The sequence below is a fragment of the Poecilia reticulata genome, linkage group LG2 (genome assembly GCF_000633615.1).
Source record: "Poecilia reticulata strain Guanapo linkage group LG2, Guppy_female_1.0+MT, whole genome shotgun sequence".
NCBI classification, from domain to species: Eukaryota; Metazoa; Chordata; class Actinopteri; order Cyprinodontiformes; family Poeciliidae; genus Poecilia; species Poecilia reticulata.
The window spans coordinates 2902681-2926753 of NC_024332.1; the positions used below are offsets into that span (position 1 = coordinate 2902681).

Sequence of the window (24073 nt, forward strand, 5' to 3'; positions counted from 1 at the left end):
GCTAGTCTTTATTTTCAACCATAATCATGACCCAGCAGTGTGTCCTGGGTGAATGTGTACCCTTTACACAGACTTAAAACATGTGGTGTCTCGGACATTTATTGGCACAACTGGTGTTAGGATCCAGATGTAATAGGAAGGCACACGGCTTGGGACCGAAGCAATCTGGTTGAGGACCAGCTTCTTTACCATTTTTAAGATTGCATCTGAGATTCCTCTTTAAGTAATCACTATAGTTGGTCCAAAGTCCTGGGTTCTCTCTAGGGCATGTTATGTTGATATGGCAACACGTTTTAAATTGTAATCCTGTTAAAATTGAATGATAACCCATTATTAGTTCACTGGAAGAGTCCAAAAGACTTTTACAATATATTTTCAAGTGACTGAGATTAACTTTACATTAATCCCTTTTGTAATCTCAAGTCTAATGATACTTTCTGTTTAGAGTTGACACTATTTTCACATCAGGAAAAGCTCAATTAGTTCATCAAGGAAATCCTATTTTAGGTGAGAAACTATCAGTGTCAAGACAACCTGGATGGTTAAAGGAAGTTCTTTACACTGTTACAGTGACATGGCCAGGGTGGAATTTAATTAATTGGCACAAAGTCATTGAAGTAATGATCCCAAACATGCATCAAACATGTTCTCTGTCATACATCAAATGTTTCATCTTCCACCTTAGTTGTGAATCCTTCTGCTTCTTCATCTGGGTAAAGACAATGTCAGCCTCAAAATTCTTAAGGAAACTCCAGAGGGACATCCTAAAAACAATAATATGCAATATAAAATTTTAATTTTAGGAAGTGAAGCACTATATACATTCATGACTCAGATTAACATCTTTCAAGCCTTTCTTACTTGTAAGTTTGACAATTAGAGCTTACAGATAATGAAAACCTGAAATTCAGTATCAGAAAAATCAAACCTTGTGGAAACTCAGTGTGTCATATCATAATCAACTTAATTCAAAAAATACCTGCAAAGGGTTCTTGAGCCTCCAAACGGTCTGAGTCTGGGTCAGTAGGCTGCACAATCATGGGAAAACCGGTGATCCAACATATGTCAAAAGAAAGAAAAAAAAGTCACTGTATTCTACAAGAAGAATAAGCCAGAAAAGGTCATTGCTTAAGAGGCTGTTTGTTCACAGAGTGCTGTATCCAGGCATACTCATAGAAAGTTAAAAGGAAGACAAATGTGAGGTAAGAAAAGGTGCACCAGCAGCAGGGATAGTTTCAGCCTTGGAACAATTGTCAAGCAAAATCCATTCAGGCTGAGGATCCAGGCTAAAGACAGCAGGCTGAATGGCAAATCATGTATGTGAGCTACATGCATCTCATGCGTTAAGCTAACCCTGAAAAAGAGACAAAGTTAGCAGAGTGCTCCACAATCCTTTCTTCAGATGAAAGTAAAGTTTGTAAAGTACTGAAGATATAATAGTGAAGATACATATTAGAATAAACAGAACAGGATGTAATTCTTTGGGAAGTTTATATACCTCAGTATTTGCTGCACGATGCTGCATATGTTGTATACGACTACTGTGGTGCACGATTCTGTTCTGGGAATACTCTGGAATCTCTCCAATGCAAGAGGCTTTTTCACAGTAGACCTCCATCCAGCTCGCATCACCATCTATTATGACCTTGAGGAAACTTGGGTAACCAGAGTTAGAATTAAATACTTCTTCTGAATTAAAAAAACATTTTTTGATTGAATTCAAAGGGAAAACATTTGAATGCAAGTGCAGACTAGTCAGCATTATTTGTCAAAGCTATTGCCAAAAATATGATAATGACTTCACATTCTTTCATGGTGAATAAATTGGCAAACAATCAGGAATATTTTAGAATGATAGAAAGCCTGTAACCCATTTCTGGAGTGGTTGGACAAATATGGGATTCACCGAGATTGTCTCAAGCTGGCCATGCTTCCATGACCCTCAATCATTTTATCCTATTTTAGGACTGAATTCCTCACCAACAAAAGGACTAACCAGCTGTAAATAGTACATTAGCTAAAGGAGGGGCAGTGCTGTCATCTGAAGGGGGAAAAAATAAATAAATCAGCTCAGGAATCCTGAGATAATTTGGTCTGTTTAATGACTCACGGGCTCGCACATCAAAGCAAACAACAGAGAAACGTATAAACACTGCAAATCTCGTTTCATCTGCGATATGAATCGTGCATGAGCAGTAACAATGTTTATGAACAGCGTGCGCAGCATGCAGGCATCAAGCTTGTGACCGAAACACTAAAATAATCACCATTCGCACACATTAGCAGATAAGGCTCAGTCCTGTTCGGGGAGATAAACTGTCTGCTGCTGACATGTAAACAACGATGTACCAATACGACAGGCAACCATTTTAGTTTTAAACCTAAAACTACGACGTTAGAAAACCCTATTTACGTCCAAGACTTGTGGTTGTGGTGACTGTGTCGATATAAGAAGCGATAGCCACCATTATGCGTTTGTAATCACTCGAAATGGTTCTTTTATGTTGTTGTGGAAGAATTTGGGTCCACTCTTGATTGGAGGAGTTCTGAGCACACACAGTCCTTTTAAAGTCAGACCATCTCAACTAAATGTAAATCTACACACTTAGTTTACATATTTTGAAAAGTTTTGATTTGGTCTCAGACCATATAAATTATATTTATACAACCCTCGTATTGGGAGTGAAGATTTTAGTTTTTTCTGCATCTTTGGAAGCACCAACAACCCTAAAAAAACAGCAAACTATTCCATGTATTTGCTGCAATGGCAGCTCAAATTCTACCCAAGTCAGATTGCGGTGCCGGCAAGCATTTGAGGATTTTACAGATCTTAGCGTGAAGCCCGTCGGAAGTCCACTGGGCAGCCTGTTTTTCTTGATATCATGTTATCACACCCTGAAAAGCTCTCTCGCAAACAATCCTGCACCCTGGTGAACTTAGCCACGCTGTTTAGCTGTCACCCTGTGATACTAATTGGTAGTGTGTTCAAAAAGATGTTCCAGATACAGGGAGTAAAAAGGCTAAAGAAATATTCTTATCTCAGCTGTTTGCAAAAAGCAGCAAGCATTAGGAAAATTGCACCTTATCACAGGTTTTTTGTAAAAAAAAAAAAAAAACATTTTGCTGTTTGACAACCAAGATTAAACATTTTCCCAGAGTCTATTGATGTATTTCTGTTGTGCTCTCTGTGTTAAGTTGGCAACTGCTGGAACGATTAGACGAGAAGAAAGTCAGAGGAAAAAAAAAAAATGTTTGTTTTATTAAGCAGATGTGGTTTGACATCAGTATAACCAGATAAAATATTAAAGAGCAGAGACTCAGGCAGTATTTGTTGCATGTAATTTGTATAATTACATTGTTGTGATTTAAATTAGCCATTTAAAGTGCAAACAAATATAATAAACACTAGGAGACTTCTGAGACCCCTAATGACTGAAATTATTTTTTTTTTTTTCTACAATTAAAGTGGTATTGCCTTAAATTAGGTTAACTGTTAGCGTGACACCTTATTTTATGAATTCATTATTCAAAGTGTCCAGCCTAAGCAAATATAGACAATCGATGGATGGATTATTTTTTTAATTCTTATGGTTAATAGCAGAAAAAAAAAAAGTTTTACTGTGTCAGAACATTTTAAAAACTTAGCACCAGCAAAAAAAATTGCAATTGAGAAAGAGTTTTCATAGTCAGAAACATTCAATTAGATATTTTAATGAAAGAAAGCAGCTCTGGTGTCGAGTTAATTAAAAATAGCCACTATTAATGTTCCTTTAATACTAATGTTTAACTAAAGCTTGCCGTCACATTGCAAAGCTTTCTGTTATAAAAAAATTAAAATAAATTACTCGTGATAATAGAGTGCTTCTTCCAAGTGCTTCTCACAAAACAGCTTGTCAATGCTTGGCTTTTATACATTACTGCATCAACTGCTGATTTATTTATATTTTTAATGTTTTTGCTTGGTGTTTGTTTTACAGCTTTTAATCCCATCTCGAATGAATTAACGGTAAATATATATATTTCATTTTCGTATTCATGTACTACGCACTGTTTTCTTTTCAAATCAGCTTAGATTTAGCTGCCAAAAGTAGTTTCCTGACAAAAACAATGCAGAATGATCAGAGGAAACACATTTTTAATGACTGTGATGATGGAGCTTTAGATGCGAGTCCATGTCGCAGGTAATGCAACATTTACAGCCTGGGCCACTGACCTTATAACRAGGAAAATGGCCACAGCTACACTTTCAACATCCTTCAAGCCAAAAACAAACAGAAGTGAACCCCAGCAGTTTTCTTTAATGTGATGAGTGGAAAACATAAGTGTGGATAATACATCCTATCAACCAGTGGGGGACCACTTGCTCCAGCCGAGCCATAAAGCTTCGCCTACCTGCAAATGTACAGCCATGCGACGATGGCATTGTTTCCATTGCTGTCAGCGTGAAGCCGGGCACATTAACAGCTCCAGACAGCCATTGTTCCCCATCGGTCTCTCAGAGAGGCCAGTGCAGATGGGGAACAGCGAGGGCTGAATGTGCTAACCGGCAAACCGGAGAGTGCACTCCGAGTGGGAACGCGCGCGTTTGCCAGGAATCATTTGACTCGTGTTCTTTGCTCGACCGAGGAGCGAGCCTTAAACACAACACAATCACGCCTATGAGGCATTCAGGCTTCAGGCAGCTTAAAGCCCCTTTAGAAATCAGAAACAGGCAGGACTTCCACCGGTAAAAGAGAGTCATCTCTGGCGACGGCTGATAGGCGGCATCTTGGAAGGAACACCTTGGAGCAATTATACACATTTTTACAAACTGCGGGGGTTGGGGGGAAATGTGTAAATATGAGGTAAGACCTTTTGCTAAACTGTGGTCATTACGCTTACCGAAGTTGTTCAAACACAATCTGTTTACAGAAAACCTTCCTCGTATGAAAGATTATTTTCTGAATTATTCAAGTATGGCTTGTATGGGTTATAATTTGTTACTCAAAGTATCCGTCTATCCTTTAAATATCTATATATATATATATATATATATATATATATATATATTTTTTCTTTCAAAATAATTTAATGCCATGTTAAGACATGATCACTGCTTACATTTATCTAATGTTTCAGTTGAAACATGACAAAAAAAGTGAGTTTTCAAAATCATTTATTTGTAGAAGAGGTTGATTAAATTAACCTCATGCAAAAAACCGATGCACCCTCTTTGAGTATAGAAACATTTTTGGTTGACCACTTCACTTTCTACAATAGGTCCATCTCGGTTGATTTAGGTTATGGACTCCCATCAAAGCAATCCCTTTCTGAATCCTTTTAAAGCTGATAATTTCCTGCAGCTGAATTACTCCAAGACCCTAAGATTTTTACAGATCAATTCATAATTAAAAATCCCCCCCTGCCTACTCCCAAATAAATGGCTTTCCTGTGGAGTTATCAACTGCATTTTTTATATCTGCAAGGCTAACCTTTGGCAACTATGCCCTGAGGGAACTGAAATACACATGAGTAGAGAAGGAGGTCCACTGCAAAGGGAATGTCATTTATTTTTCTATTTTATGACTCCAGTTCTCATTATATCACAATGATATCTACTTGATGAATATGGGTATAAAATGTCAAACAGTGTCCAAGAATAACCCTGAAGTAGCAAATTAACCATCCGGTGATTACCTTACAGATTGCAGACCTATGGCTGTGCTCTTAACTGAGATAGGAAGCAGCAACTCTAAATCCATTATGAAGCACAAGCAATAATTAGGTGTCTAATGATTAAAGGGAGGGAAAAATGCAATCAGTATTAGTTTATGTACTGAAGTCAGTGTTCAATGAAGTTGGTGATGACCACAAAACACTGATACTGCTTTAACTTTTTCACTTTTGCTTTAAATTACAACCATAAACGTCAACCTTTTGGAGTATCTTTTGGAGTAAATTTAAATCGTGCCTATGACTTCTGATTGGATATTGGACACACGTTTATAATCACCGTCCTGCTAAAAAAACGAATATCCGCTTGTCTCCCGAGCGTCTAACACAATTTATCCACACCTCTATCCACCTTTCCAATAACTGGAGTGAGATTATGAAGGACGACCAGAAGTTTAGAAAGTTAAATCATTACATTTCTCACTTGCCACAAATTGCACAATTATCCATGTTCCACCATATAGCAGTCAGAACTCATTTGCATGGTGAGTACTAATGTACTATTTTCAAAGTACAACATCTAGCTAATTCACAACCTGTTGAGCAGCGAAAACATTTCATCGAGGACTTAAGGGGTTAATCATATCTCTTGTTATCTATTCTGAATTGGTGCACGTTTGGGATCATTATGCTAATGAATCACTCAAGCATGTTTAACTTGAAATTCATTTAAATAAAGTCAGTTATAATAAAAGTTTGACAAAACTGTTCATTTTTTTGCAAACTTGACATAACTAATGTTTAATGTGCAGAAACTCCATGCGGTTAAAAAGAATAATTTTAACAAAACTACCAGCAGTTTCTCTCTATATTACATAACATTTAGCTACGGCTAGCGGTAGGTTTTTGGGTTGGTGCCAAACTTTGAATCTTTGGTTGATGCCTTGAAGCTTGACTTTCAGTGACTTCAAAGGCACATGTGCCCTTTGAGAGAGAGAAAGAGAGAGAAAAAAAGAACATTTCTCCGAATTTTTTTATTTTAAAGCCCCGACGTGCATTAAAAACAATGCATGTGACCACAGAGTCCATTTTAATTCTGCAAATGAGCTGTTGCACTGGAGATCTATTAAACTCGGTTCCACTCCAATGCTAAACCAAATTAGCTGAGGTCTTGAACTTCACTCCGAATAACGTGTTACCATTTACTTGCTCGATTAGTATTCTGCAGGAATGTAGATGCTGTAATCGGATGGAGGGGGAAAGAGAGAGATTTCATGATAATGCTCGCTGTGTATGCGGAGGAATCTTCGAGCTAGCATTGCAGAGGGAAACAACTCTCAGCAGAAGCCCCTCTTTAATAATGTTCCCCCTCACTCCCGCTCTCCTTTCACTCTCTTTTCTTTCTAAATGGAACAATTAAATAGAATCCTGCAGGGACAAGGGATGAATCAATTTTCTAACACTGTATCTAACACTTTGCTCTATTCTGCCGTGAGCTTTTATTGGTTTTAAAGGTTTCTTTTATTCTTTCTCATGTCAATATGAGGAAGAACTGACCTAATAATTAAAATATGGTTGGAACACAATCTAATGCTCTATAAAGAACTTTTTTTTTTTTTAAATAAAACAGTGCAGAGGAGAAAGTTAAAGCATGAAATCAGTAAGGCACACAAAGTGCTCCTCCTGAACCTCCGTGTCCTTGTAGAAAATAGCTTCTATTACTGCTTTTATTCCTCAAATATTCGCAGAATGTCTCACATCAAAGAAGATGTATAGGAAGAAAATTATTGTACGAAACTGCAGGGGGGAAAAAATGTAGCCTAATCAATCCTCTGCCCTCATATGATTTGGCTCTTATCATCAGAAAGCAATACAGCAAGTTTTTCTTCCTTTTTCTCCCGTGGTCCCTCTGAATGGGCGAGTGGACCTGCCAAAGACTCTTTGGTACCCTGTCAGTTACAGCTTATGGACCCCTCAGAAGGAAAAGAGAAGAAGGAAAAAAAAAAAAAGCACATGTCCTGGGCTGGCACTTTTTGATTAGACCGCCACATCCGGACAGCAATTCATGTTCTTGACAAAAAGGAGACTGTGCAGGTTTTGATCATAAACCCAGTTTGGGGGACAAACTTTCAAGAAAAATAAGTCACAACTTCTTTAGTTGGATGTCTTCCCTTCAGAAATGTACAACTGAAAACCTGACTTGCAAAAAGTTGATAATAACAACCAGCAGAAGCTTCACTTTCGGGAGTCCTTTTGAAGTCTCCATGTCAGGAAGTCAAGCCAGGCTCTAAAAGCCGTCCTTTGTACTGCGGGTTTGGATTTCCTTGAACTCAATTCGAAGCCTTCCCTATTTTAAGACGTGGAAGTTTTATTTGCAGGGGTTGAGTCAAAGTCAACGCAACGAGAAAGTCAATGCAATGAAACAAGAATACTGATCTTTATAGATTAGTTTCTCTGACSTCTCCTTATTCCATATCTGTGTTTGTAATGTTATATTCATTCGGTGGTTCTCTCCCTTAGGATCTGTGTGCAATCTTGTTTTACCTTCAGCAGAGACTTCATCACAACAATGAGTGTGCAGTCTTTCTAACGACCTTCAATCTCATTTTCCAAACCCTCCTTGTTCACCTGTAAAATGATCCGTGGATATGGAGGCCAAGGCCTCCGAAATAACACTGATGTGCCATTGGATGCGCATTTTATTCTTTATGTGCTGCTGCCTTTGACTAAACTTCCACAAGTTCAAGATGCCATCCAGGAAAATGGAGCGTTGTGTTTTTGTCTTTTTCCTTATCCCCGGATCTTGTGTAGAAAAAAAAAAAACACGGCTTTTATTGCAATACGTTTTTTTTATCCGTTTGCCCTTAGTGAAGGACGCCTCCTCTTTCCCCAAAGCTTATTTTCTTCTCTCTTTAAATGCTCTTCTAAGAAAAGGTAAGTTTGTGTACCACATTTCAGGAACAAGACAATTCAAATTGGTTAAAACAATGAAAACATAAAAAGAAGTACATCGCAGTGGCATAATGAAGTAAAGAAACATTTAACTACAAACTAAAGTTAATCTGCTAATTTTATAAATGGAGCTCTTAAAGGAAACTAAATTTGATTGAACAAAACTAAGGGTTTCTGCATTTTTGTAGTTTTCTGGAAGTTTCCCCCCCACATCAGAAGATCATAAAATCTTAATGTTGCTTTTTTATGTTCTTTTCTGAACCTGGGCACACAGAGTAGACTTGAACCAGAGGAATCGAGTAATCTGAAAGGTTAATGCAAAGACAAGAGAGCTTTAATGTCAAGTTATTCAGTGATTTATAAACTAGCAAAAGTATTTTAAGCGTAATTCAAACTAGTCAATTATTCTACCAGAAAATCTGACCCAGTTTTGAAGTCACCAAAGTAACATATCATGGTTAAAAGTGCTAAATGCTGCATTCAGGTTCAACAAAATCATTACGGAGGTTTTCCCATTCCGCATTTAGGCAGATGTCATCGAACATTTTCACAAGGGTAACAACGGTCCTCTGGTGAGCACAGAAACCTAACTCAAAGACGTCAAAGCAGATGCATCCTTTGCTACAAGCAAACACTAAATTCATGCAGTTATTGCATTTTAGGCAATGTTTTTGTACTTTAAAAATAAACTGATTTGTTGCAATATATTATTTGTGTTATTATTTAACCGCGCAAGCTTATTGCACAAAATAAGCTTACGCAGTTAAATGAAGAAATCTGCAAAAATCTTTTATCCAATTTACCGTCAAAATAATCAAACGAATAATCATTTATTAAACTGCTCGCTGCAGCTCTAGTTCAGAAAACAGTGAATTAACAAAATAGGCTAAAATCTGTGGAGAAATATCTTGCCTGGGCTCAGGAATGTTCCTGAAACCAATTGTCAGTGACCATCAGTCTGCTGCAAGCATTCACACCTGCAAGCACAAATGTAGAGAGAGCAGAAAACTGTCCTGTGGACTGTCGAAGCTAAATCTGAAATGTGAAAGCCATGTCCTCGAAGCGGAGGTTGTCTGCGTGCAGACATAATAAGCAGCTAATATCCTTTAAAGGCACTAACTATAAAGAGATTAAGGGAAACCTTAAGATACATTACAGAGAATTGTTCACATTCCACTGTGTTTATTCCATCCTTAATGTTGCAGAGTTTACTTTCCGTCATTTGCCGAGGGAAAGCAAATGACAACATTCGCGATGATGAAAGATCTTTCCAACATATAATTTTACTTGACAGTCTTTCCCCTGGCTACAGAAACTTTTAAAGCATTACTCACTTTAGAGTTGGTGCCGAGACAGTGTGTGGGAGAGAAATGAAAGACAACGATGTGCTGGGGGAGAGGGGACTTGCATGGGCTGGATTCTATTTTTCCACAGCACTCAGGCAAACTAACCCAAAATGTACAGAGCATATATTAAAATTACACACAAACTGATACGATTTAAAAAATCCCTGGCTGACAGGCTTGTGAACAAACATTTGTTTTTTATCTCTCATCGTTTAAAGCTGCCCTTTGTGAGTTCAACTGTTTTGATTCAAACTCAAAGTAAATCTCTGCACTCCCTCCTTCAATGTCACTCAAAAAGTGTTGGGGTTTCTTTAATTTTGACCTTCTTACCAGTAATCCTAGATTTATTGCCTTGAGGAGGCAGATTACTCTGAAAAGATGGTACTCTTGCAAACAGTTGTGTTTTCAACCACAGCAAATAAACACCACTTGCCCCAGAGATGTCAATCTCAACCCGTCTCTCCAATGTCAGGTGTCTTCCGACTTGAAATGTCTCAAGAACTACTGGAGGATTTGCCAACTGTCGTTAAATTCGGTGTGGTCCCAAGTGGATAAACTGACTGCAGCCATTTTATCTACTGCCACTCTCAGATCCATCAATGATCATTGTCTTCCACTTATCTAAGGTTGGGTCGAGGTGGTAACAGTTTGAGAAGGCGCATCCAGAAATCCCTGTCACTACCTCATTCTGAGTTGTCATGGCTTTTCTGGGACAGAAGGTACATGTAGTCCCTACAGTGAGGTTAGTTTTCTTTTAGGTCTCTTACCACCAGGAAGATAACCTAAAAAAAAAAGGGGGATTGCTCGCAAAATGGCCACCTCAACAAGTAATATTGCAAGATCTCAAATGACTTGATCTTGTTTCACCCCCAATCTTTTAGTAATTGCCAATAGTGCCTTCCAAGTGTGAGCCAGACCCTCTCCACTCCCATCCAGAGTGCCAGTGAATAACACAGGCACACTGACTATGTATTGCCCAGTTCTGATCTACATTGGATCCCTGCCTTTTCACAGTTATTTGCGGAGTCACCTATTCCACAAATAGGTGGAATGCTATTTGTGCGTAATGTCACAAATTTGCAGATAATTTGCATAACTGCTGAGATATCTAGGCGCAATGCCACTTGACATGCTGTCGGGTGGTGTTTAGCTTGGCTGTATCCCCAATAGCAACATGTTCCAACATGATTTCAACTGTGTGAATTAATGCATATTAAGGTAAGTAGTATTTGGTGTCATTACTAGAGGCAGGTATAAGTTTAACTCGAACATTTTTGGATTTTTAGATATTTGAGATTTTTAATATCAGGGGCTCACTATCCTCTGACTGTTAACAATTATATGCAGATTTTTCTTCCTGTAAAAAACTTTTCTATTTTAACTTCTAGTAGGTTCCTCATTCAACCACATGCTTAAAAACCAAATCAAAAGGGTATCAAGAACAGTTCATATTTAAAATCAACTAATTGATGCTTTGTTTTTCTCAAATTGAACCAAAATTGCATTAATTGTAATTTTAACACTGATAATTAGATTTTTGTTCCATAATTGAATGTTAATTAGAATATAATTAACATATAAATTAATCTAAGAGAGAGAGAATGCATTTCTGAAATTAGATAAATTCCTACAATATAGATCTTATGTATTCAAATATTCTAAGAAACTGAATGTTAAGCTACATCATGTCATCAGCCATGCGCAACATATCAATCTACCTGAACTCCTTTGCCTGAAACACAGCCTCATGTCTGACCCTTAGGGTATGCATTCAAACGTTTTCCCAATTGAGAACCATAAGAGCCAGCCCCTGTAAGACTGAGGTCACCCACAGGCAGCATAACACACGCTACATACATTGAAATATTTTACAACTGCAGGACGGACGGTCATGAAATTTTTAGCAGTCTGTGTTCCCGCAGGATGAATCCTTATCAATGAACTGGTGATCCACTGACCTTTTATACTGGTAAATATTTCACCACATGAACATCACTTTATGCTGTCAGGCTGCTGGCACGGAAGAGTGCAAGGCTCCACTTAAGAGCAGAGCTGCAACATAGCACCCCCTTGATAATGCATCTCATCAGGAGAATTAGTGAAATGTGTGTTGACGTCTGGTGTAGACTCTCAGGCTTTGTAATGTTCCCTCTTTGGGGCATCATACCATGCACAAAGTACATTATCAGTCTACCCTCCCCTTTTGAGAGCACGGCTCTATCACCCTCTTGACAAGTGCTGCCATCCCTCATTTGGACACCAGTGTTATCCAATTGGCAGAGCTCACATTACTGAGCTGCCTCTCCCTTCTCTGGCTTGCTTGATGCTTGCCCGCTGACGCTGCACAATAGCAACTTTCTCCGGGCCGCTGGACAAGGGAGGATTTTAGTTGGAGTCCCATTGAATCGGGATAATTCCAAACCAACCAGGACCACTCCAAACGACTGTGTTCATTGTGCTGTATTAATCTCCAGGTGAACTGATGCTGAACTCTTTATCAGCAAAGCGAGGGTGTATAATTACTTGCCAAACAGACGGCGAAGAAAAGAGAAGGCAGGGCCATTCCACCTCCCTTTTCTACCACCGTGCCTGTAAACAAATATTCTGCTGCCGTTTGCCAAACCCTTTGTTTTTTTCTGGTTGTGTGAAAAGAAGCCTCAATTTGTCAGAGTTGGGATAAAAGCACTATGAAGTAATTAATTCTATTCTAATCATCACACTAATAGCAGCTACAAAGGGAAATAAACTGCATCAGTTGCTACTGCATGCACATCATTCAGATCAAAGAAACTTGAATATAAAAACACAATGCAAGAAAACAAGAACCGGCCAGACAATAAAACGTAACTGTTTCAAGAACAGTGCTCATGAAGTCAAACATGAGTGGCAATGGAACCCGTATGCACTAAGAATGGACTTTGACTATGACACTCCAAGCTAGTCAGATGTAGATTGATGATGTTAATGCAGATACATCATCATGCATCCACAGTTTTAAGCTGAGTGTAACTACTCACAAAACACCCAATTAATGACCAAAGAGCTGTTTTGCCTCATCATTATAAGGTAATTTGCTCAGTTCTTTGAGTAAAACACTCAAAATTTCAAACAAAACATGTAAAACCAGAAGTTAAATGTGACTCGTTTATGGTGGTAAAACATTATGAAAAACCTAAATCGGACATTCACGGATACACATAAGGTCACGCGCTTCAAAATGTGCTTTTATGGTTCGCTGCCATGCTTAGTGTGGTTCCATGTCTCCTAAAAGCCTTCTGTGTGGAATGAAGGGAGGGTGAAGTGGAGGAGGTTCGAAGAGTTCTGTGGTAACCTAAATAATTACACGCCCTGTTCTCCCAGAGTGATTAATTATATCTGCGGAAAGGGATTTCTTATTTTAGAGCCCTCCACAGACAAGTGCTGGTGGTGAAAAAGACAAGAAGAGGAAGGGAGACCAAAAAAAAGGCAAAATACAAGGAGGTCCCTTTTTTACCTTCCTTGACAGATTTGGGCTGTTTGTAAGACTTGCAAAGTAATATCTTTTTCTCTCTGGTCAGCTTGCAAGAGCAGCACTGAAAACATGATGGATTTAAAGAGGATCAGTGTTTTACAGTGGGTATAATTAGCTGCTTTTGAGGATCTTGACAGGATACTGGGGGAAAAAAATTATAGCCTTGCATATAGCATTTGGGAAGGATTAGTATTTCTCATGCCCATTAGGTCGCATAAATTCTTCATTTCCCTTATCTGTATGCTGCAGAGTAGCCTTCCCCAAAGGTTTTGCGAACATACATGCTGCCTTTTTCTGCCTGGAAGGGTATTCCCCTTTGGATGACTGCATGCGGTCCGATTTGCCACACTGGGGACCTGGATTTAAATTTGTTAGGATGCGGCTTAGCATAGACGTGAGATGCAGTGGGTCACACCGCGATGAGATGACTGGTGGAAATCTCATCAGGCTCCGACATCAATAGCCAATAGCATTGAAAAGCACATTTTAGGTTACAAGTATCATGAATAGCCAATACAATCAGTAGTGTTTAGAAGCTAAAGACACCACTGTTGTGCCAAAAATTGCTAAAATATCAGGAGGGGTTTGAAATGTCCAAATGATTGTGTGGTTTTAAATATTTTGCAGTGTCTTGCAAGGTGTTTAAAACGTTAATGATTTTGTCAATCCAACCACAAATTCATAGACAAAATTAGTATTCATGTTTATGTTTTTAGCAAACTATCTGAAGACATTTAAAACGATCGAGGCCTGTTCATCCACTTGAAAAAGGAGGATGAACTTGGAACTGATTAATTAGAAAAGCAGCCAAGAATACATTTTTAATGCATTGAACTTTAGCTTTGCGCCAACATTGCAAATGAGAGAAGGTAAGGCAAGTGAGTATAGGTGACAGATCAGTGGCACCAGGCATTTCGCCTCTACGAGCCAAAGCAAAGTGAGGGAAAATTTTGCACTATGTCGGCACAGCTTCACTAAGTGCTTTTGACCTTTCCATGGATGTAGGAGCTCTGACGACACAGTTCACCTGTTCATTAGGCAGTGACTGTCAGTGATTCTCTCATTTTCCCACCCTTCACAAATTAGTCCCATCAACCATTGCTTATGCCAAACGGTCTCCACGTTAAAAAACACTTTGGCTCAAACATGGCTTACTTGACTCTTCTCTGCAGTTAAGGGGCGAAAGGGCTGATCATGCTCTGTATGCAGCAAAACGATAGGCCGTTTTCTACTTTAGGGAATCAGAGAAATGGAAATTGCAAAGCTCTGTCCTTTTTGTTCAGCTAGGGCCGAAAGTAGATCTTCAACAGATATCTTCTTGACTCTGCGATAAATAATAAATTGATCATCTTTGAGTTGCTTCCTTCTCAATCTAATGCTTTTGCCTGCGAGCAAAACCTAATAATACTAAATAATGTCGTTTCAAAGAAGTTGTTCAAATGAGCGATAATTCGGACTCTTTGCCTTTTGTTCTCCGAGTAATTCAACTGAATCGAGAACTTTCAGCAGAGGCGAGATGGTTCTGCTACGTGTACCTTAAAAATAAACTCATTCAGCTACCATTTTACTTAGATCTCACTTGCAGAGTGGTGGGTTGTTTGGCGACTTCACCTGAAAACAACAACCCCTTGGCATGTTGTGTAGGATAATTGTTTGCCACTTACTTCTCACTCAGTCCACACTTTCAAACAAATGAAAAGTGCTTTTAATTATCTTCTTCTATTGGCCATGGCCAAGAAAGCTCCATCTGCCTTTTTTTCCACCGCAAGAATAAGGGTATGTGATGATCCAAAGTTGAATTAGAGCTTGCAACGCAAACTGCCAAGAATCTCAGGGCCTTACTTGGAAAAAGCTCTCAGGTTTAAGTTGTCCACTGGCGAAATGAGGGAAAGCAAGACGTTGCGAGTGCTTCCAATGCCTTAGAGAAACAGAAAATGTACAATGCCAACTTTTAACATGCTTTTTTCTTGGAAATGAATACACTCAGTAGCCGCTTTATTGGATACACCTGTGCTGTTAATGCAAATATTGAGCCAGCAAAATCCACATCAACTCTGTTCCTTTTTAAACATAGGAGCACTCAGAACAGCTTAAGCCCATAATGGAGCTATCAGTAAATTGCTAATAACAGATAACGTTTTATTCTTCACCGCTTGTTTATTGATCTATTTTAATTGCTATTAAATAGCTTGTCAGTTGCACAGCTAACATATGTTTGTATTCCCATCCTTGGACTGTAATGAAGTTGTGTACAAGCTCTGGGAGATAAATGTGGCTTGGTTTGTTATGAATTTGACAAACATGAGTGTTATTAGATGTTTTTAGTCATTGTTACATTTACAGGGATTGCAATGCCTCGACAATATGCAGAAGCAGAGAGAAATCATTTTATCACCAGTTAAAGTTTACAGTATCCAACAATAACAAATGAAAATACTAAACTACTAACACTACAAAAAATAAATAAGAAGATATTGATGGCAATAATTTTGATTACATTTATACTGAAGATAAAATTATGTTTTTGATCAATTTGAAGCTAATATTCATTAGAAAAACTGCTCACTTTGTTACATATTGTCCCTACTATGTAGCCATAGTATTTACAGTGCTGTTGCCGTTTAGCATTTAGATTAAACAACGTTTCTTAAGAATCATTATTTTACTGTAAATGCTATGTTAGATATTTTTGAAAATAAAATTTTCTGAAAACGTTTTCCATTATACTTCTATGTCCTGATGATAAATCCTGGATTAATATATTGCCAAATAGTCAATATTAAAAGCTATTGAGTAAATGAATGAAATTGGGATCTTCCCTTAGTTTGCTGTTTCAGAAATACCAGGGCATAACGGTCTTTCTGGAATCTATTTTGTCATGAAAAAACCAAATAGATTCTTTGAAAATATGGAGGCTATTATTTATTTTAATATAGGTGCTTTGGTGCTCAGACTGGATTCTCAACTGCTGGAAGTGATAAACAATTTACCTAGAATGAAAGTGTAGGCAGAATTACATTAGACAGTCTCAAAGACATTCTCAATCCCTTTTTAAAACAAAAGGTGATGGAGTTCAAGCAAAAACGAAAAGGATTGAGATGGAATGTGGAAAGAAGACAGACATAAAGGAGGCTTAAGGCTTGGCTATAGGGCACTTAACAGATAACGCCTGATATGTACCTTTCATTGAAATTAAGCTTAAACAGCCAGGAGTTTAGAAGAACAGCTTCACTAGATGGATTTTAAAGAACTATTAAGATGCTTGGATCTTTTAAGGGTTTTGGGCTAAACTGCAAAATTCAACTGAACGCTCTGATTTAAATGTTTTTAAATAATATTGCTCTTTTTAGGCACAGATTAGTAATTTTTATGAATAAAGCCAGAGTTTTACAAAATCAATGTATYGAGAGAACACAACAACAAAATTCGCTGCGCAATATGGACAAAATGATTAAATTCAAAACATAATATTGTCAATATCGTTATCTATACATGAATTTGTAATTTTAAGGCAAAGTCAAAACAGAAAAGAAAAATTTGACTAATCACTAAATCTATCAGTTTTAAAGGGCTTCCTGCACAGCTAACTACAGTAAGCTGATATTACATGGTGTACTAGAAGGACTGCCTGCTCTTAAATATGTCTTTCTGAAGCAAAGTTATAAGATTGTTCTTTCAGCCTGCTGTCAGGAAGCACAGAGCAACACATGTGGGAAGACAACAGCTTTGTCTTTTTGTGATAATGTGAAATATTGTATACATGAGCTAATTATAATGGTGTTTGAAAAGGAAAGACATCTGAGCACCTGCTGAGACGAGTCCAACAGAATTTTTTATTTTACTTTTACAAAAACAAGCTTAGAAAATGTGCCTACTTGTCTGCTGCAAGGCAGAATGGTCACTAATCTCAAAGCTTCAAGGTTTTTTGTCCTCTAAGGAGCTTGTATGTTCTTATTGTGCATGCATATTGATGCGCAAAGCCTTTATGTGAAAACGGTTAACTAAGTTTAACATCTTGACCAGAACTTTGGSCCATTGCCTCAAAGAAAAACTCTTTAGGCATCTTTGCCATCACTCTGGCCTCTTGTTCCTTAAAGAATCTGGAAAGGATTTCTGTSAGGATGCTTGAAGGGTCACTAAAAAAATGATGAAGCCATCTTGTGTTATGCATCATCTCTATATATGGCCCAAGGATGCCCAAAGCYATGCCGCTATGGATAGTGCTTTGAGGTTTCTAGTGAAATCGAACTGCAGCCGAGTACGATCAATCTAAGGAAAAGAAATGCTTCTATATTCACAAAGTAAGAGCACTCTGAAAACAAGTACAAAATAAAACATTGTAATATTGTATCACATCCCACTTAAAATCCAGATCCCATCACAAACATATTTGTTGAAAAATGCATGGATTTACTAAAAAACCAATATCAACATAAATATGCATCCAGAAATTAGTCATCGTTCTTCAGTTTTTCCAGATTTTATGTTACAGTAATATTATAAATTGTATTAAATGAATCTAATTTCTCAAAATTCTTCAACAAAATACCCAAKTGAGGGAATGTGGAAAAATGTTTGAGCAAGCTGACCCAGAGCAAGCAGTGAAGATACTTGAAAAGGGTGTTTCATATTATTCAAWGTWTTTTTCTTTGAGTCAGAAAGAAACTCAAACTAACCTTTAGTTTTGTGCTTGATCACAGTTTACRAGGCAAGGAAAAACAATTTCAGTCAATCTTTTTTCTTCTCCCCTTCACAAAACTGGTGCCAGCTTTTCAGTGACTGCCTCTTACAGGAGGCGACTCGAAACTGCTAACCGTTATTGCCATGCGAGTGGTAAGATAAGATGTTTTGTGAGAACCACCTCCAAATGGCAGGGATACACGCGCGCACGTCTGCTCATCCACACTCCGAAGCTTTGTGATGCAACACCTCGAACTGAGTCACACATGCAAGCGTAGTGTGAACCAGACCCCAGAGAGCGTAGGGAGATAAAACACAGAATTTAAATTATTCAATTCAGACAGGGCTGGCTTTTTTTTTTTTTCTTTTTTGGCAGAACTAAAATAGGATATCTGAATTTGAAAAGAACTCCCTTTCATTTTGTCCGTCTCCTCCTTTGCTGATATGACTGTATGAAATCTGCCAGCAACTCCTGGAACAAAAAACGAAGCTGTAGAGGCTTCATTCATTTCTTTTTGGACCTATTTAAGTATTCAAAGTGAATTTTCCCATGATTAAAAAAAGAAAAGAAAAAAAGAAGCTGGCCTCAAGACGCAGTTGCCTTCAGTTTGTTAATAATTTCCCACTGCTGACAAAAAAAAGTGTACTCTAAAAAGAAAAATTCTCCTTTCCTTAGAGAAAAAAAAATCTTTTTATTTGCCGGTTGCCTTTGAATCCTCCACGAAGGCCGCAACCGCCAAAGAAACACTTTTAATTCATCAGCGGGGGGAGACATTGAAGGCTGTTCTGGATCATTGGACAGACAGCGTCTGAAGCCTGAAAGACAGGGAGAGGGAGCGAGGTGCGAAAGGCGGAGAAGGAGGAGTGACTTGGTAATTTAAAAAGTCTCCCACACAGAACGAGTGAATGACTTTGCAAACAGTAGAGTAGAAAGGCCTCCGTCGTTTAATTATAGAATAATTGTGAAGTCCATAACGACGGAGACCTGCGAGCTGGGAGACGAGGGAAGAGGGACAGCTCTGTGAAAATGTAATTAGCTGAATATCATTTCTCTTTACTCTCGGCCACTGTCCAATGTCGGGGGTGGAGGAAGACAAACACAGAAGAGCTCTTTTAGAGATAAAACTGAACGCACTGCCACAGTTTAGATCTTCAGTGACTTGGATCAATATGCAATTACCTATGAAGGAAGGAGCACCTTCTCCACTCTCTGCTTCTTCTTTCCCATGAAGGGAAACAGCCATAGTGTTCGACGTGCCCAAACCAGGCAACAGATGTGTCTCTTCCGTCTTCCGTTTCAATTACCAATTCAAAACGGCAACGGAACGACTCATTTGGCTTTCCTTCTGGTTGATGGTTTCTTCTCACTGTGGTAACTCAAGTGGATAACAGCGTTGCCGGTAAGGAGAGGTTGAAGTATGAAGCTTGTGAATGCGGGTTGAATGGTGGATCCGGGGTCATCAAATGCTGCTCAAGCTTTTGGAATGGATAGAGCTGGAGACGAAGGGGCGTGAACCCGCCCCACCTTTTGGAAAGACCGGCGGCGCCCTCCGCAGCATCACTTATCCTGGGACTCGAAGCAACGGATCCAATTTGTGTGTCGGAACCGTTATTGCAATGATGACGTTACTGCAATGAGAAAGCATCCTTCACACTTGTTCACGCTCCTGGTGAAGATGGTGTAGTCTTAAAAATACAGTTTTTTTTTTAAACAGAGTACATTTATTCAGTGTAGGCCTAGTTCAATTCTGCTGCTCTCACACCAAGATTTGAGAAGATTTAGGACGGAAGTTGCTTTTATGTCTGCTTAACTAGTTCTGTGTTTTGAATCAGTATCCTGCTGAAACATGAAGGGATGACCCTATAATTTACTTATTTTTTTCTAGCTACTACATCTTTAGTTTATAACTTTTTACAGCCTGGATGTATTAATAATTATATACAAAGGTCAGAAAGAGGGTAAATTAGGTTAATATTGTTTGTCACAACATAGTCATGGTACAGTAGAGGCCCAAAATTTGCAGGACTAAGGCACCAAGTCGCTGATACCATACCATACCATACCAACTTTATTTATAAAGCACTTTAAAACAACCACAGCTGATACAAAGTGCTGTACATTAAAACACAACATAATAAAAAATAAAAATAAAAACTCTTACAGTTTAAAAACAAAAACATACACTCTAAAACTAGATCCCGCAGGAGTTAAAAGCCAAGTAAAATAAATGGGTTTTAAGACGAACTTTAAAAGTGGACAGTGAAGGGGCCTCTCTGACCTGCAAAGGCAAGTCATTCCATAACTTAGGACCTATGACAGAGAAAGCCCTGATCCCAAATGTGACGCACAGATGATTGTATATTTCCCCTGCTTGGCCTATAAAACCTATTTTGTGAAACATCAAATAGTCAAACCAGTTGCACATGTTGGAACATCATGACAGCCCCATCCTCAGCCTAGCTTCCAGATTAAGCAGCTGCTCAGACCTGATTGTGTCCTCTCAATAGGCACCGAATGACACATAGTTCTTCTAAAGCCGCTCCAAGGCGACGCTCTCCCGAGTGGGTAAACACTACACTGCATTTTACCAGCTCGTGTCATTGTTCTCAGAAAGGATGGAGCAAGATATAAATGTGAAGAGAATCAACAGATTTGATTAAGCGTAGGATTTTTGAGAGATGTAAACTGAATAATGAAAAATATTTTAATCTAACCCTGGATGGAGTTAAAAAAAAGTCGTTGGATCATAAAATTTTTTAAAAGTTGGATCGTGTAAACTCATTTGTGTTTAGTGAGTCAAGCGACATGCTAATGTGCCAAAGTTACACCTCACCCTGAACTACCTATTCCTTGTCTTTTCGGTCTTTAATGCCATCTGCTGATTTGCTCAGATTGGGCTTTAGAGTTTTCAACCGCAGTGTTTTTAAGACTCCATCCCTCCGTTTATCTAAACAATACAGAAGAATCTCATCAAATTTGAATAAGTAAATATTAAAAAAAAGTAAATGCAACGTTTGTGAGTTCATGTCATCCATCGTCTTTCATCGTTAAACCTACAAACTCAACACCAAAACACTCATCTAGCAATAACAGCTCATAAATGACATTCCTTGCTCAAAGCCTTTTCCGATGTGGAACTCATTCCAGCAATTTCAGGAAGAAGAACTGTACATAAACTAAAACGCATCAGAAATTATGTCAACAGGATATAACATGTGACAACCTCACTTAAGTCAACAACTGCTGGTTGTTGGCAAGGATATTTAAAAACTGGGGGCAAAAAGGCACAGGCAGTCATAACCTAAGGAAGCAACATTCACACCCATTGTGGTTTCTTGGATTTTGCTTCATTCCTGCTTTTGTGAAATAATATAAAGCACGTGGAACTCTGCTTTCTCTTCTCAACTCCAGTGACTTTTAATGAAAAGCTTCCCTCAGTGGCACATCTCTATCAAACAAATTGCCTCCAGTCCCACCGCTACAAATAGTGCCCCCAACTTTCAGTTCAAACACGCACACTCGCTTTGTTTCCCCCGTTACATGTCGAATGGCACGCCATTCAAACGCTCCAAGTGAGCCGCAGCCTCCCTTCAGATCCTCTTTTAAATTACCGACTTCCAAAGCTCTCCATTTTTAGGATGCAGAGGTATGAAAATGAAGAGAACTGCGGATTGTGCACGGAGAGCGGTGGTGGCGACCTTACATTCAACATCAGTATGACTCACTGAAAAAAAAAAAATAATAATTCTGGCGTCAATGTTATGTTTTAAGAACAGAAGTCTAAATATAAATCCTTGAATGCTGAGGTATTTCAGGGGAATCGCTGCTGTATATATTTTGACAGCGTCGTATCAATTATTCATTRTATGTGTCATAAAATAACACAAAAAGTAAAACATTTGGATAAATAAAGTTACCAAATTTCAGAATGCACTTTAGAACACAACCAGTGGGGATTTTATGACAGTAAAAACTACAAAGATAGACGAATTTAGTCACCGAAAGCAGAATAAATCAGTTTCTCACTCATTTTCAGCTACCAGCTCAATCCTGTTTGAAGCTGCAGGGGAGCTGGACTGTATCCCAGCAGTCAATGGGTACACTGTTGACTGCTGGTCAGGTACACCTGTCCAGTCCATCACACAGCCAACGCAAACACACAAGCCATGTAGCAGCACATGCACACAGCCATGCCTTAGGGCAACGTAAAGTAACAAGGTAAATGCATGGGAGAAAACTGGAGCATCAGGTAGAAACCCACGCATGCATAAGAGGAACATGGCAACGCAGAAATGTCATGACGGTTGTTAAGGACCTAAATGTGCTCAAACTAAAATGCATTGGGTGAAATGAAAAAAAAAAAAAAAAAAAGACAAAAAACTACTAGTGTGATTATAAAAAAAATTGAGTTAATTACAGAGACTAGTCAAACGCATTTTACTCAAAAACTAACTTTTTATTTATTTTTTGCTGCTTCRTTATTGAATAGAAAGACTTGTGAACTTAAATATTGTTTTTAATGAATTATTTAGGTTATTCAACCCATATGCTTGTAGAAAACATGTTTTGTTTGCTACATTTGCATTTAGTGCTTGAATMTATTCCGTGACAGACCAACTCGTTTGTCCACAATTTGCACACAACATTGGTCTTTTCCAACTTCCTATCACATTGTATGTTGAGGCAAAAATTAACCCTCAGAGGGCAAAGAGAAGTGTTTGTATCGTCCACAGCTGGTTGCAGATGTAACTTGTGCGTCAGATTTACAGGTGTACCGGAAACACATGAAAATAAAGGTTCTGGCCAGAGATTTTTTTTTATGTAATCTATGCATATAATGAATCAAATGTTTATGGATTATTGAGTAAATGCGGATCAAATATTCATAAGGATTTTTTTTTTTAAAGAGGGAAGCAGTTGCTTCTGAAGCAATAGGAAAGCTTCATAACCTTTTTTTTTTTTTTTTAGTAGTTCAACAGCTGCAATAAGAAGCACATGTACTGCTTAGAGCATAACTGATGAAGCAGTTACTAAGAAACACAGCAAGAACTGTAAACGAGTCACGGTAGGCCTAACTTGGTGAGATTTATTTTTCTAGGCCATGGAAGTCTTCTGTTTGTTGAACTCTCCATCTAGGCCACAGAGTCTACTGGGGGCTAGACAAAATCCTGAGTCCAGACGGACTGACACATACACATATTGGGTCCAGTATGAAGCAAGTCGCTCCATCAGTGCACCTCAGGGGGACAAGCTTTAGCCACCAGCCCCCAAATCCACTGACTGATCCAGTGCCCGGACTGTCAGGGCCTGCCTGGCCGCCATGCAATCTTTTAACCTTCGCTGGCTGCTGCGAAGCCTCCGGTACTTCATGCTGCGTCTGTAAAAAGCCCGTTCAAGGAAGACTAGGAAAACAAAGAAAAGGAGGAGGAGGTATATCACAAAAACTAAACCTTTACCGTGGCAGGAGAGATTCAGGCAGGCTGAGTGACAGAGACGGAGTTTGATGGAATATCAAGCGGTTTATTCATCAAAGTGCTGAGAGCGTCTTCAGACTGACAAAAAGGAAACGGGTTTTGTTGTTCAAGTCTAAATGTTACACTTCGTATTGTAGTGAAAGCTTCCTGTAAAGAAAGACATCTTTTGACTTAAAGCAAAGCTTGATTTTTATTTATTTTTTTAATGTTCAACTGCTTTTACAGTTTGAAATTAGAGCAAGAAATAATTGTTTTGCTGCAGATATACAGCGTAGATTAAAAAAAAAAAAAACTTTTTCATTCAAACTTGCTTGGAGTTCCAAAATGTGGATTAACAGTTTCACCGAGAGTTTAAATGCTCATAGGTTAAATTATCCCATAATGATATGTAAAATTATYAATCTATTAGTTTGGAAACAACACAATTATTTCACTTGGAGAACAGTGAAGTGCTCTG

The 24073-nt window shown here is 38.4% G+C and overlaps 1 long non-coding RNA gene across 1 annotated transcript in view; it reads right to left on the reverse strand.

Annotated features, from left to right (window-relative positions):
• Window positions 1-24073, reverse strand: part of LOC103476018 (uncharacterized) — a 30370-nt gene that overhangs the window by 3473 nt on the left and 2824 nt on the right. The window contains exon 2 of the long non-coding RNA XR_535392.2: window positions 980-1028. This is a non-coding gene — a long non-coding RNA (uncharacterized LOC103476018). The remainder of the gene's footprint in view (window positions 1-979; window positions 1029-24073) is intronic.